The sequence below is a fragment of the Bufo bufo genome, chromosome 10 (genome assembly GCF_905171765.1).
Source record: "Bufo bufo chromosome 10, aBufBuf1.1, whole genome shotgun sequence".
Lineage (NCBI taxonomy): Eukaryota > Metazoa > Chordata > Amphibia > Anura > Bufonidae > Bufo > Bufo bufo.
Window position 1 is genome coordinate 6,818,854 of NC_053398.1, and position 14,149 is coordinate 6,833,002.

Here is a 14,149-nt window from a genome sequence, read left to right on the forward strand (position 1 = left end):
GTCATCCTCTCCCCTGAAATGGCTGATAACAGGAGGCAATAGACTGTATTCTCCTGTCCTACAGTCATCCTCTCCCCTGAAATGGCTGATAACAGGGAGCAATAGACTGTATTCTCCTGTCCTACAGTCATCCTCTCCCTGAAATGGATGATAACAGGGAGCAATAGACTGTATTCTCCTGTCCTACAGTCATCCTCTCCCCCCCCTGAAATGGCTGATAACAGCGGGCAATAGACTGTATTCTCCTGTCCTACAGTCATCCTCTCCCCTGAAATGGCTGATAACAGGGAGCAATAGACTGTATTCCCCTGTCCTACAGTCATCCTCTCCCCCCCCTGAAATGGCTGATAACAGGGGGAAATAGACTGTATTCTCCTGTCCTACAGTCATCCTCTCCCCTGAAATGGCTGATAACAGGGAGCAATAGATTGTATTCTCCTGTCCTACAGTCATCCTCTCCCCCCCTGAAATGGCTGATAACAGGGGGAAATAGACTGTATTCTCCTGTCCTACAGTCATCCTCTCCCCTAGAAATGGCTGATAACAGGGAGCAATAGATTGTATTCTCCTGTCCTACAGTCATCCTCTCCCCTGAAATGGCTGATAACAGGGGGCAATAGACTGTATTCTCCTGTCCTACAGTCATCCTCTCCTCTGAAATGACTGATAACAGGGAGCAATAAATTGTATTCTCCTGTCCTACAGTCATCCTCTCCCCTGAAATGGCTGATAACAGGGGGCAATAGATTGTATTCTCCTGTCCTACAGTCATCCTCCCCCCTGAAATGGCTGATAACAGGGGGCAATAGATTGTATTCTCCTGTCCTACAGTCATCCTCTCCTGAAATGGCCGATAACAGGGGGCAATAGACTGTATTCTCCTGTCCTATAGTCATCCTCCCCCCTGAAATGGCTGATAACAGGGAGCAATAGACTGTATTCTCCTGTCCTACAGTCATCCTCTCCCCTGAAATGGCTGATAACAAACAGGGGGCAATAGACTGTATTCTCCTGTCCTACAGTCATCCTCTCCCCCCCTGAAATGGCTGATAACAGGGGGCAATAGATTGTATTCTCCTGTCCTACAGTCATCCTCTCCTGAAATGGCTGATAACAGGGGGCAATAGACTGTATTCTCCTGTCCTACAGTCATCCTCTCCCCTGAAATGGCTGATAACAGGGAGCAATAGATTGTATTCTCCGGTCCTACAGTCATCCTCTCCCCTGAAATGGCTGATAACAGGGGGCAATAGACTGTATTCTCCTGTCCTACAGTCGTCCTCTCCCCTGAAATGGCTGATAACAGGGAGCAATAGATTGTATTCTCCTGTCCTACAGTCATCCTCTCCTGAAATGGCTGATAACAGGGGGCAATAGACTGTATTCTCCTGTCCTACAGTCATCCTCTCTCCTGAAATGGCTGATTATTTGTGTCATTTTTCCATTCTTCTGATCCGTGAGAAGAACAGAAGAATAAAATGATTTTTGACAGCAGATTTGTAATTTAGTGGAGGTTTTAGAGGAGTTTCTACAGGAGTATTAGTAGAGTATTTGGTTGCGGTTTCTCTGCTTCCCCATTGACCTCTATGAAATCCACAATCAAATCTGCTTCTACTGAGGAACCTGCCACTTCCCAGGTGTCCCACAAATCAGCTGCTGAAAACACCTTGAGCGTTTTTTACACTGAACACAGGGTACTCTTGGTTTAGTTTTAGGGCTCGTTCACACGACTGTATGGCTTTTTCAGTGTTTTGCGGACCATTTTTAACAGATCAGTTTTCAGTTTTTGTTTCAGTAGTGTTTCCGGTTCCGTTCCGTTTTTCCGTATGGCCTATACAGTATACAGTAATTACATAGAAAATATGGTCTGGGCATAACATTTTCAATAGATGGTTTCGCAAGAACGGAAACGGATACGGAAGATGTTCGGAGTCCATTCCGTTTTTTTTGCGGAACCATTGAAATGAACCGTATACTGAACTCACAAAACGGCCCGTATACGGAACGCAAAAAATATTCGTGTGAACGAGCCCTTAAATGTAGATCTTTCTGCTGCCAAATTAGTGGCATATTGTAGCTGTGTGAACATACCCTGAATGTGTCTTCCAAGCCAAGGAGTGCGGCTGCCTTCACACGTAGGTTTTTAGTGATGTTTGGATTTTTTTGTGTGTTTCTGGCTTCTTTTCAGTGATGCAGCTTGCTGGAGCTCTTGACACTTTATAAGGCATTTTGCCAACACTTTGAAGAAAATATTAGTGGTAAGACACAATTTTTGGTGTAAATTTCTTTTGCAAGACCCTGTTTTGCTACTTTCTAAGTGCATGTGCAACATTTTTACATCTTCCCCACCAATGGGCTGCGGCAGGGGCGTGATGTGGGCGCGCCAGACTAGGTGCACAGACTGCCGGAGGATGCCACATCATAAATTAGGTGCATCCTCTGGCAGCACAGGGGCTATCAAAGACCAGCGTAAAATACTGATCTTTGATAAATGACCCCCACTGTGTGTAAGGAGCCTGACAGCCGGGTGACATCCTCTGTATATACTGTTCTGTAATAACAACACGAAGGGAAACAATGTATCAGCGCTCAGACAAACAGTCGTGTACAGACCGATACAATCAGACACATAGTGTGGTATCAGAGCCTGGGGATACACGTCGATCTGGTCCGCCATACCTGTCACATGACCAGAGATCTCTGTGCAGGAGCCACTGAACGGAATGGGGTCACAGCAAGAGGCACAAGAAACCCAGCAGTGATCTGGGAAGGATGAAGGCTGAAACTTTATTAGGATCTGTTCATATTGATGATGGCCGCCTCTTGTGTATTATGATGATGACTCCATGATAGCCGCCTCTTGTGTAAAGTATGATGACTTTATGATGGTCGCCTCTTGTGTATGATGATGATGACTCCATGATGGCAGCCTCTTATGCTCATCCCTAATGATGACTTCATGATGGCCGCCTCTTGTGTATGATGATGACTCTATAATGGCTGCCTCTTGTGAATGATGATTCCATGATGATCGCCTCTTGTTTACAGCATGTTGATAATGACTTCAAGATGGCTACTTCTTGTGTATGCAGCAAGAAAATTTAGACTAGAAACCTTCAGATCACAGGTGCATATCCATGAAGCAAACATAATTACAAAAAACAAGATGGCTGCGCACCATTATACATACAAACAATAGAGCTAAGAAATGGGGGTCATTCTAAATAAAAGTGGTACAATACCGACTATAAATGAGTTAATGGAAGCTCTTAGTGCACATATTTGCTCAAAATTTGTCGGGCCCATCTACCAGGCGTCAAGGTGGCTTCCGCAGATGGGTCCCTAACACTAAATATGCCACCTCTCTTTAGACTTACTTAAGCCTACAATATTCAGGGCAGTGTAGAGACCAGCTACATATGTACTCTGCTCAGTTTTTTTTGCTTCTTGTGTATGATGATGAAGACTCCATGATGGCCACCTCTTGTTTACAATGATAATGACTTCATGATGGCCACCTCTTGTGTCTGATGATAATGACTTCATGATGGCAACCTCTTGTGTATGACGATGATGACAACTCTATGATGACCACATCTTGTGTATGATGATGATGACTCCATGATATCTGCCTCTTGTGTAAAATATGATGACTTCATGATGGTTGCCTCTTGTGTATGATTATGATGACTCCATGATAGCCGTCTCTTATGCTTATCCCTAATGATGACTTCATGATGGCTGCCTCTTGTGCATGATGATGATTCCATGATCGCCCCTTTTTACAGCATGTTGATAATGACTTCAAGATGGCCACCTCTTGTTTATAATGATGATGACTTCATGAATAACGATGGCTGTCTCTTGTGTATGACGATGATGATTCCATGATGGCCATCTCTTGTTTACGATGATAATGACTCCATGATGGCCACCTGTTGTGTACAGTCGTGGCCAAAAGTTTTGAGAATGACACAAATATTAGTTTTCACAAAGTTTGCTGCTAAACTGCTTTTAGATCTTTGTTTCAGTTGTTTCTGTGATGTAGTGAAATATAATTACACGCACTTCATACGTTTCAAAGTCTTTTATCGACAATTACATGACATTTATGCAAAGAGTCAGTATTTGCAGTGTTGGCCCTTCTTTTTCAGGACCTCTGCAATCCGACTGGGCATGCTCTCAATCAACTTCTGGGCCAATTCCTGACTGATACAACCCATTCTTTCATAATCACTTCTTGGAGTTTGTCAGAATTAGTGGGTTTTTGTTTGTCCACCCGCCTCTTGAGGATTGACCACAAGTTCTCAATGGGATTAAGATCTGGGGAGTTTCCAGGCCATGGACCCAAAATGTCAACGTTTTGGTCCCCGAGCCACTTAGTTATCACTTTTGCCTTATGGCACGGTGCTCCATCGTGCTGGAAAATGCATTGTTCTTCACCAAACTGTTCTTGGATTGTTGGAAGAAGTTGCTGTTGGAGGGTGTTTTGGTACGATTCTTTATTCATGCCTGTGTTTTTGGGCAAAATTGTGAGTGAGCCCACTCCCTTGGATGAGAAGCAACCCCACACATGAATGGTCTCAGGATGCTTTACTGTTGGCATGACACAGGACTGATGGTAGCGCTCACCTTTTCTTCTCCGGACAAGCCTTTTTCCAGATGCCCCAAACAATCGGAAAGAGGCTTAATCGGAGAATATGACTTTGCCCCAGTCCTCAGCAGTCCATTCACCATACTTTCTGCAGAAGATCAATCTGTCCCTGATGTTTTTTTTTGGAGAGAAGTGGCTTCTTTGCTGCCCTTCTTGACACCAGGCCATCTTCCAAAAGTCTTGGCCTCACTGTGCGTGCAGATGCGCTCACACCTGCCTGCTGCCATTCCTGAGCAAGCTCTGCACTGGTGGCACTCCGATCCCGCAGCTGAATCCTCTTTAGGAGACGATCCTGGCGCTTGCTCGACTTTCTTGGACGCCCTGAAGCCTTCTTAACAAGAATTGAACCTCTTTCCTTGAAGTTCTTGATGATCCTATAAATTGTTGATTGAGGTGCAATCTTAGTAGCCACAATATCCTTGCCTGTGAAGCCATTTTTATGCAACACAATGATGGCTGCACGCATTTCTTTGCAGGTCACCATGGTTAACAATGGAAGAACAATGATTTCAAGCATCACCCTCCTTTTCACATGTCAAGTCTGCCATTTTAACCCAATCAGCCTGACATAATGATCTCCAGCCTTGTGCTCGTCAACATTCTCACCTGAGTTAACAAGACGATTACTGAAATGATCTCAGCAGATCCTTTAATGACAGCAATGAAATGCAGTGGAAAGGTTTTTGGGGATTAAGTTAATTTTCATGGCAAAGAAGGACTATGCAATTCATCTGATCACTCTTCATAACATTCTGGAGTATATGCAAATTGCTATTATAAAAACTTAAGCAGCAACTTTTCCAATTTCCAATATTTATGTAATTCTCAAAACTTTTGGCCACGACTGTACAGTATGATGATGATGACTTCATGGAGGCCGCTTCTTTGGTATGATGATGACTTAATGATGCCCATCTCTTGTGTAGTGTATGATGATGGTGACTCCATGATAGCCGTCTCTTGTGTATAGTATAATAATGACTTCATGATGGCCACCTCTTGTGCATGATGGTCGCCTTTTGTGTACAGTATGATGATAACTTCATGTTTGCCACCTCTTGTGTATGATGATGATGACTCTATGATGGCTACTTCTTGTGTATGATGATGATGATTCCATGATGCCCGCCTCCTGTCTGATGATATGGACTCCATGATGGTTGCCTCTTGTGTACAGTAGGATAATGACTTAATGATTGCCACCTCTTGTGTATGATGATGATGATGATTCCATGATGGCCGCCTCTTGTCTATGATGATAATGACTCCATGATGGCCACCTCTTGTATATGGTGATGATGACTTCATAAATGACGCCTCTTGTTTACAGTATTATAATGACTTCATGATGGCCACCTCTTGTGTATGATGATGATGATTCCATGATGGCCGCCTTTTGTGCATGATGATAAGGACTCCATGATGGCCGCCTCTTGTGCATGATGATAAGGACTCCATGATGGCCGCTTCTTGTTTACAGTATTATAATGACTTCTTCATGATGGCCACCTCTTGTGTATGATGATGATGATTCCATGATGGTCGCCTCTTGTGCACACTATGATAATGACTTCTTGATGGCCACCTCTTATGTATGATGATGATTCTATAATGGCCACCTCTTGTGTACAGTATGATGATGACTAGAAAGAAGCGAATTTCATATTTTGAAATTCTTTTGCGCTTCGTTTGGTGGTAAAAGGTGAATGGATTCCGTTACCACCATCACAACACAATTCTATGATAGAATGTATAATGGAATGCCTTTAGAGGCATTCCGTTATTCATTCCGTCATAATAGAAGTCTATGGGCTGCATAAGGGCTCCGTCCCATTTCCGTTATGCAGGGGAGTCATCTAAAGGCATTCCGTTATACATTCCATCATAAAATTGCGTTATGGTCTGTGGTAACGGAATCCATAACGCAATTCTGCTTTTACCACCAAACTAATTTCATAACATGAAATTCACTCATCCCTAATGATGACTTCATGATGGCCGCCTCTTGTGCATGATGATGATTTCATGATGATCGCCTATTTACAGCATGTTGATATTGACTCCATGATAGCCGCCTCGTGTGTAGTGTATGATGATGACTGCCTCTTGTGTATGATGACTATGATGGCCACCTCTTGTGTATGATGATGACTATGATGGCCACCTCTTGTGTATGATGATGATGACTATGATGGCCACCTCTTGTGTATGATGATGATGACTATGATGGCCACCTCTTGTGTATGATGATGACGATGATGGCCACCTCTTGTGTATGATGATGATGACTATGATGGCCACCTCCTGTGTATGATGATGGCCACCTCTTGTGTATGGTAATGATGGCTCCATGATGGTCCCTTTGTAACAGGCTCATTGTAAGACACAGCACACTTGCCATGTATGTGGAGGACGCCTCTTAGCGTGTTCAGGCCGTGATTTAGCGCCGTCCATTAAGGCTGTTCCCTTGCTCTCTGCCTGTCGTCCTGTCAATCAGAATAATAGATTATGGCGCAGCAGATAAGTGCTCAATGTCAGGCGCCGGCTTTACTTTCCGTTCCCAACTATTCAGATTACCAAAAATTCCAGCTATTAGTCTCAGCGGGAAGCTCTGATTGCTGCGCTGCGTGTCGCTGCCGCCGCATTTATCTACCTATTATTGCATGCCCACATATAATCCTCAGACACCCGCACTTCTCTCACCTTAACATAACTCGCCGCAAGAAGAAATGCGGAATGTACCCCGCGACATTAACTCAACCAGGCGTCCTGCACACGGGAGGAGGTGCTGCCCAGAGCTCAGCGTCACTTTCTGAAGGTAAAGTCAATTAGTGGAGTAAATCTGTGACCCTCACAGCGTCCCGAATACCGGCAGGTGCCCAGAAAGGGGTGACTGTTACCCGGGGAACACGTATACCTCGTCCAGTGCAGTATTGAAAAGCGTGAACACTATACTTACAGCCATCATGCCTCCTGTCATCTCTGTTTCCAAGATCTCTGCTTGCTTTCAAATCAACGGAGACATTCTTTACTACATCTAGATGTGGATAACCCACCCCAGCCGAGTCCTGCAACGCACATCTCCCTCCTGCCCTGGATGCCGAACTGATACTGTAATAATTCCTCCCAGATACATTGTAACAAACCTCCAGTTAGATTGGATGTGAATGTTCTCGAGTCTTTAAATGGAAAATAACCCTTTCCCTTCACTGAAAGCAGGCAGAGATTTTTAAATTAAAGGGACACTGACAGGCCAAAACAGCATATATAGTTAGATATATATCTCATTACAGGTCTTATACAGTCTTTTAAAAGCATATAACTATCCCCCCTGTCCACCTTATAAAGAGCGAAATATAAAGTTTTATAACCTGCTTCTCCTGTCAGCAATCTGCCCAAGGGGCGGCGTTTCATGTGAAAATGCGCCCAGCCAGCCTTCCCAACTGCCGTTCTTAAGCCCCGCCCAGCTCATCATTATTTACTTCACTGGGCGGCGGCTAGAACTCTCCCCAGTCCCGATCCTGCGCCTGCGCAATTCAATCCTCCGGGCATCGTTCATGCCCAATCTTCTGCGCCTGCGCCCCGCCGTTAGATCGCGCCTGCGTACACACACAGCCTGCCTGCGTCTTGGAGGCAGCTGCAGCCTCAGCCATGCACTGTTCAGAGCAGCGCTTCAGAGCTGGGCGGGGCTTAAGAACGGCAGTTGGGAAGGCTGGCTGGGCGCATTTTCACATGAAACGCCGCCCCTTGGGCAGATTGCTGACAGGAGAAGCAGGTTATAAAACTTTATATTTCGCTCTTTATAAGGTGGACAGGGGGGATAGTTATATGCTTTTAAAAGACTCTATAAGACCTTTAATGAGATATATCTAACTATATATGCTGTTTTGGCCTGTCAGTGTCCCTTTAAACTATATTACTTGATTTCAATGTATTTTCATCAGACAAGACGATGTAAAGTAATACTATACGGACCCAACCCATCCTGCTCGCTCTTCTAGCTGTTTTTTTACTGCTCCAAATTTTTTTTTTTACAGTTTACAGCTCCTGTGCAGAGCATTGTGTCACCATGGTTACAGACTGTAAACTCCCTTCTGCCTGACAACCTACAGACCGAAGAGGAGCAGTAACATGGGGTTGCCGGATCAGACTACATGTTTTTTTTTGCAGTCTGTTACCATGGAGACGCATAGGGGTGTAGACACAGAACCACAGGAGATGGTGCAGCTCTACAGCCAGGTCCGATGGACGACTCTTTACTGGATTGCACCAAAAGACTAAACTGAGATGCAGAACATTGTCGATATAAATGGTTCCGACAACCAATGAGCCCCTTTCAGACAACACAGGATTTCATGGTGTCAAGCCCTGCCCCCCAGAACCTGGGTCCTGAGACCATCTGTGTGCATCCTCAAAACCGCCATCTGAAAGGGACTGCTGGGAGATGCTGGTTTTATGACTGTACGCCCCCGGTAAAGTCCGGCGGTATTATGCTGGAGTCGCCGAGGATTTCACCGTTTCCTTTACATTTTTTGTGCATTTCTATGCAAAAACCTCATAAAGCACGACCCTCCCCCGATCTCGCTGGCAAGAATCTGAGGAAAGCTTTCTCTAAGTGTCCCATAAAACCATTATGGCCGTCAGCCCATGCTACCTAAATACTGGGGTCCCACAGAATCCCCCCGCTCCGCTCTTATGTTACCGTCTGTGTGAAATTTACAGTGGTGGTTTCTACGGCAGCATTAACTTTCTATTATCACCGGCTGATGAAGTGCAGCCTTGTCCGCAGAAAATTAACAGGAAAACGGGGGCTAGCAGATGCCATGATTGACGAGCCCGCCGCCGCTGCCAGGTTTCCTGTTCTGCGCTTCGCAAAGGTCTTAAATTATTTCCACTTTTCACATTGTTGAAACGCTCCGGTTTGTCATTCTCTGAGCCGCGACATAATTGCATTCTTGGCGCAGCTGACATCACGTCTAACGAGCGCTGGTATTAAGAGCAGATACTCCACCTGAATGGGTCATTGTTTCCGCGCCCTCGGCGGTGCACGCAGCACCTGCTTCTCCTCACTTACCATGACCATCATATATCACCAGCAGAGGCTCAGGTCACAATCCTCCCCCATGAAGCACGGAGTCCTTCTTGACTGGGTTCAGAAGCGCCGGCGCTAAACCTGCGCAGAATCGGTTTGGTCTCAGAAAACTGACATAAAACATCCAGAAAACAGCAAAAACTTCTTACATTTTACATTTTGCTGTCAGATCAAATGAATGATTGCGCCTTCGTACCATGGAATATTGTCCTGTCTACTGTGGCATGTGACAATTTGTGACACATTCCTGTATGCAGAATTTTTAGGGCGATCGTTGGTGCCTTCTTCCTCATCCTCTGCTGGTTCCCAGCCTTCAATGTCCCCCTTAGGCGAAGCTCGCTACATACAGAATATACAGCCACCACTAGAGGGAGCTCACTACATACAGATTATACAGCCACCACTATGTGGAGCTCCGTACATACAGATTATAGTCACCACTAGAGGGAGCTCACTACATACAGATTATACAGCCACCACTAGAGGGAGATCACTACATACAGATTATACAGCCACCACTATGTGGAGCTCCGTACATACAGATTATAGTCACCACTAGAGGGAGCTCACTACATACAGATTATACAGCCACCACTAGAGGGAGATCACTACATACAGATTATACAGCCACCACTATGTGGAGCTCCGTACATACAGATTATAGTCACCACTAGAGGGAGATCACTACATACAGATTATACAGCCACCACTATGTGGAGCTCCGTACATACAGATTATACAGCCACCACTAGAGGGAGCTCACTACATACAGATTATACAGCCACCACTAGAGGGAGCTCACTACATACAGATTTTACCACCACCACTAGAGGGAGCTCACTACATACAGATTATACAGCCACCACTATGTGGAGCTCCGTACATACAGATTATAGTCACCACTAGAGGGAGCTCACTACATACAGATTATACAGCCACCACTAGAGGGAGATCACTACATACAGATTATACAGCCACCACTATGTGGAGCTCCGTACATACAGATTATAGTCACCAATAGAGGGAGCTCACTACATACAGATTATACAGCCACCACTAGAGGGAGCTCACTACATACAGATTATACCACCACCACTAGAGGGAGCTCACTACATACAGATTATACAGCCACCACTATGTGGAGCTCCGTACATACAGATTATAGTCACCACTAGAGGGAGCTCACTACATACAGATTATACAGCCACCACTATGTGGAGCTCACTACATACAGATTATACAGCCACCACTAGAGGGAGCTCACTACATACAGATTATACAGCCATCACTATGTGGAGCTCAGTACATACAGATTATACAGCCACCACTAGAGGGAGCTCACTACATACAGATTATACAGCCACCACTAGAGGGAGCTCACTACATACAGATTATACAGCCATCACTATGTGGAGCTCAGTACATACAGATTATACAGCCACCACTAGAGGGAGCTCACTACATACAGATTATACAGCCACCACTATGTGGAGCTCAGTACATACAGATTATACAGCCACCACTAGAGGGAGCTCACTACATACAGATTATACAGCCACCACTATGTGGAGCTCAGTACATACAGATTATACAGCCACCACTAGAGGGAGCACACTACATACAGATTATACAGCCATCACTATGTGGAAATCACTACATATAGATTATACAGCCACCACTAGAGGGAGCTCACTACATACAGATTATACAGCCACCACTAGGTGGAGCTCAGTACATACAGATTATACAGTCACCACTAGGGGAAGTATACTACATACAGATTATACAGCCACCCCTAGGTGGAGCTGATTGCATAAGGATTATACTGCCACCACTAGAGGGAGCTCACTACATACAGATTATACAGCCACCACTAGAGGGAGATCACTACATACAGATTATACAGCCACCACTAGAGGGAGCTCCCTACATACAGATTATACAGCCACCACTAGGTGAAGCTGATTGCATACGGATTATACTGCCACCACTAGAGGGAGCTCACTACATACAGATTATACAGCCACCACTAGAGGGAGCTCCCTACATACAGATTATACAGCCACCACTAGGTGGAGCTGATTGCATACGGATTATACTGCCACCACTAGAGGGAGCTCAGTACATACAGATTATACAGTCACCACTAGAGGGAGCTCCCTACATACAGATTATACAGCCACCACTAGGTGGAGCTGATTGCATACGGATTATACTGCCACCACTAGAGGGAGCTCAGTACATACAGATTATACAGCCACCACTAGAGGGAGCTCCCTACATACAGGGATGTATATCCCATTAACCCCTTAACGGGGGTATTCCATTTTTTTTTTAAATTGATGACCTGTCCACTGGAATGGTCATCAATATCAGATTATACTGTAGATGGATTCGGGAGTAAACGGCTCCATTATCTGTGTAGTGGCCGTGTTGTGTTGGGTTCTATGCATTTGAATAGGAACTGAGCTGCAGCACCCAGTGTATGTATGGTGTCCCGCCTAAGTGACTGTCCAAAACAGCTGATCAGTGGAGGTGCTGGGCGTCTGACCCCCCCCCCCCCCCCCCTTATCTGATGACCTATCAGATAAGGTTATCAATATGAAAGCATTTTTTCCATTCCTCCACCTCAGAAGCCGCCCCTTTTACAGTATTTTCCAGTGGATGGCTGTGTCCGGGGTTGATTTTTGTGGGACACATATTTTTAATGGCTCCATGTTGGGATACATCTCATGTATTGGGGTTATGGTGTGAAAAGGCCCAGTGAGTCCACCATCGCGTTGTTTCCGTGGCGTTTCCCACACGTAGTGTGATAACCTTAGTCTGCGGTCAGCCCGTCACTTATACTAATATCATCATTTCTGGGTTTTTATGCTCTTACAGAATCGGGAGGTTATTTCTTGCGGCAGTGTGAAGACGCCATCTTTGTGGGATCAGCTGTAGTATTAATTGTGGCCTTTTGAGGTACATGCGACTTTTTGGGTTTTGCGAAGGTAAAATGAAAATAAGAGTCATTCTGGATTTTTCCTTTTATTTTGTATGGGATAATAAATTGTCATTGTACGGGTTGTTACGGACACAGCGACACCCGTTATATCTAGTGTGTTTTATTTTTGTATAACACTGTTTTAAGTGAAATGAGGCAGTTTTTACACTTTTTTCTGTGTCACAGGAGGGTCTGGATCCTGCGATCCTTAGACGCCATTATAAAGCATTGTAGTACTGTACGGTAGGTGCCAACAGGCGTCCATGGGGCCCAGGGAGGGGCGCTATTGTTAGGCCTCAGGCTGCCATGATAACAGGGGGACAATGTGGTCAGAGAAGACACCAACTTCCTCGCTCTAACCAGCAGTGACAGCAACATCTAAATGACCAGGACCTCCACCATCTCCCATCAGGGCCGTTAAAAGGGTATTTCAGGATTTTTATACTGATGATCTATCCTCTGAACAGGTCATTAGTATCTGATCGTGGGGTCCAGGACCCCCGCCAATCAGCTGTTTAAAAAGGCACCGGTGCTCCTGTGAGTGCCGCAGTCTTCTCCCTGCTCACCAGGCACAGCGCCGTACATTGTATAGTGGCAGTGCTTGGTATTGCGCTCAGCCCCATTCACTTCAATGAGCTGCTCCTAGGTGAGGTGATCAATGAACGTGATGTCACTGGCCTAGCAGAAGCTGTGAGAAGGCCATGCACCTCATAGGAAGGCCAGTGACTTATCAAACAACCGATTGGAGGGGGTCCCGGGTGTCTGACCCCACCGATACTGATGACCAATCTAGAGGACAGCTCATCAGTATAAAAATCCTGGAAAATCCCCTTAAAGTGGAGGCCCCAATAGTGATGGCTCCTGATGCCACTTCATCAGTGCTGTAATACAATCAATCAGAGCTCACCTTTCTTTTTACCACAGCAGTATGGCAGGTAGTCCCTCCTGCCGGTGAGGGAGCCCCTCTACTTCCTCCTGCCGGTGAGGGAGCCCCTCTACTTCCTCCTGCCGGTGAGGGAGCCCCTCTACTTCCTCCTGCCGGAGAGGGAGCCCCTCTACCTCCTCCTGCCCGTGAGGGAGCCCCTCTACTTCCTCCTGCCGGTGAGGGAGCCCCTCTACTTCCTCCTGCCGGAGAGGGAGCCCCTCTACCTCCTCCTGCCCGTGAGGGAGTCCCTCTACTTCCTCCTGCCGGTGAGGGAGCCCCTCTACTTCCTCCTGCCGGTGAGGGAGCCCCTTTACTTCCTCCTGCCGGTGAGGGAGCCCCTCTACTTCCTCCTGCCGGTGAGGGAGCCCCTCTACTTCCTCCTGCCGGTGAGGGAGCCCCTCTTCTTCCTCCTGCCGGAGAGGGAGCCCCTCTTCTTCCTCCTGCTGGAGAGGGAGCCCCTCTTCTTCCTCCTGCCGGAGAGGGAGCCCCTCT

At 46.0% G+C, this 14,149-nt stretch overlaps 1 long non-coding RNA gene across 2 annotated transcripts; it reads left to right on the forward strand.

The window, feature by feature from the left end:
• Positions 1-10,576: 10,576 nt before the first annotated feature.
• On the forward strand, positions 10,577-10,808 carry LOC120980712. Of its 2 annotated transcripts, XR_005774567.1 has the most exons (3): positions 10,577-10,615; positions 10,653-10,730; positions 10,768-10,808. It is a non-coding gene; the product is annotated as an uncharacterized LOC120980712 (long non-coding RNA). The 2 variants fall into 2 exon arrangements; XR_005774566.1 differs by lacking the exon at positions 10,577-10,615 and having other exon boundaries at positions 10,618-10,730.
• The last annotated feature ends 3,341 nt before the right edge of the window (positions 10,809-14,149 follow it).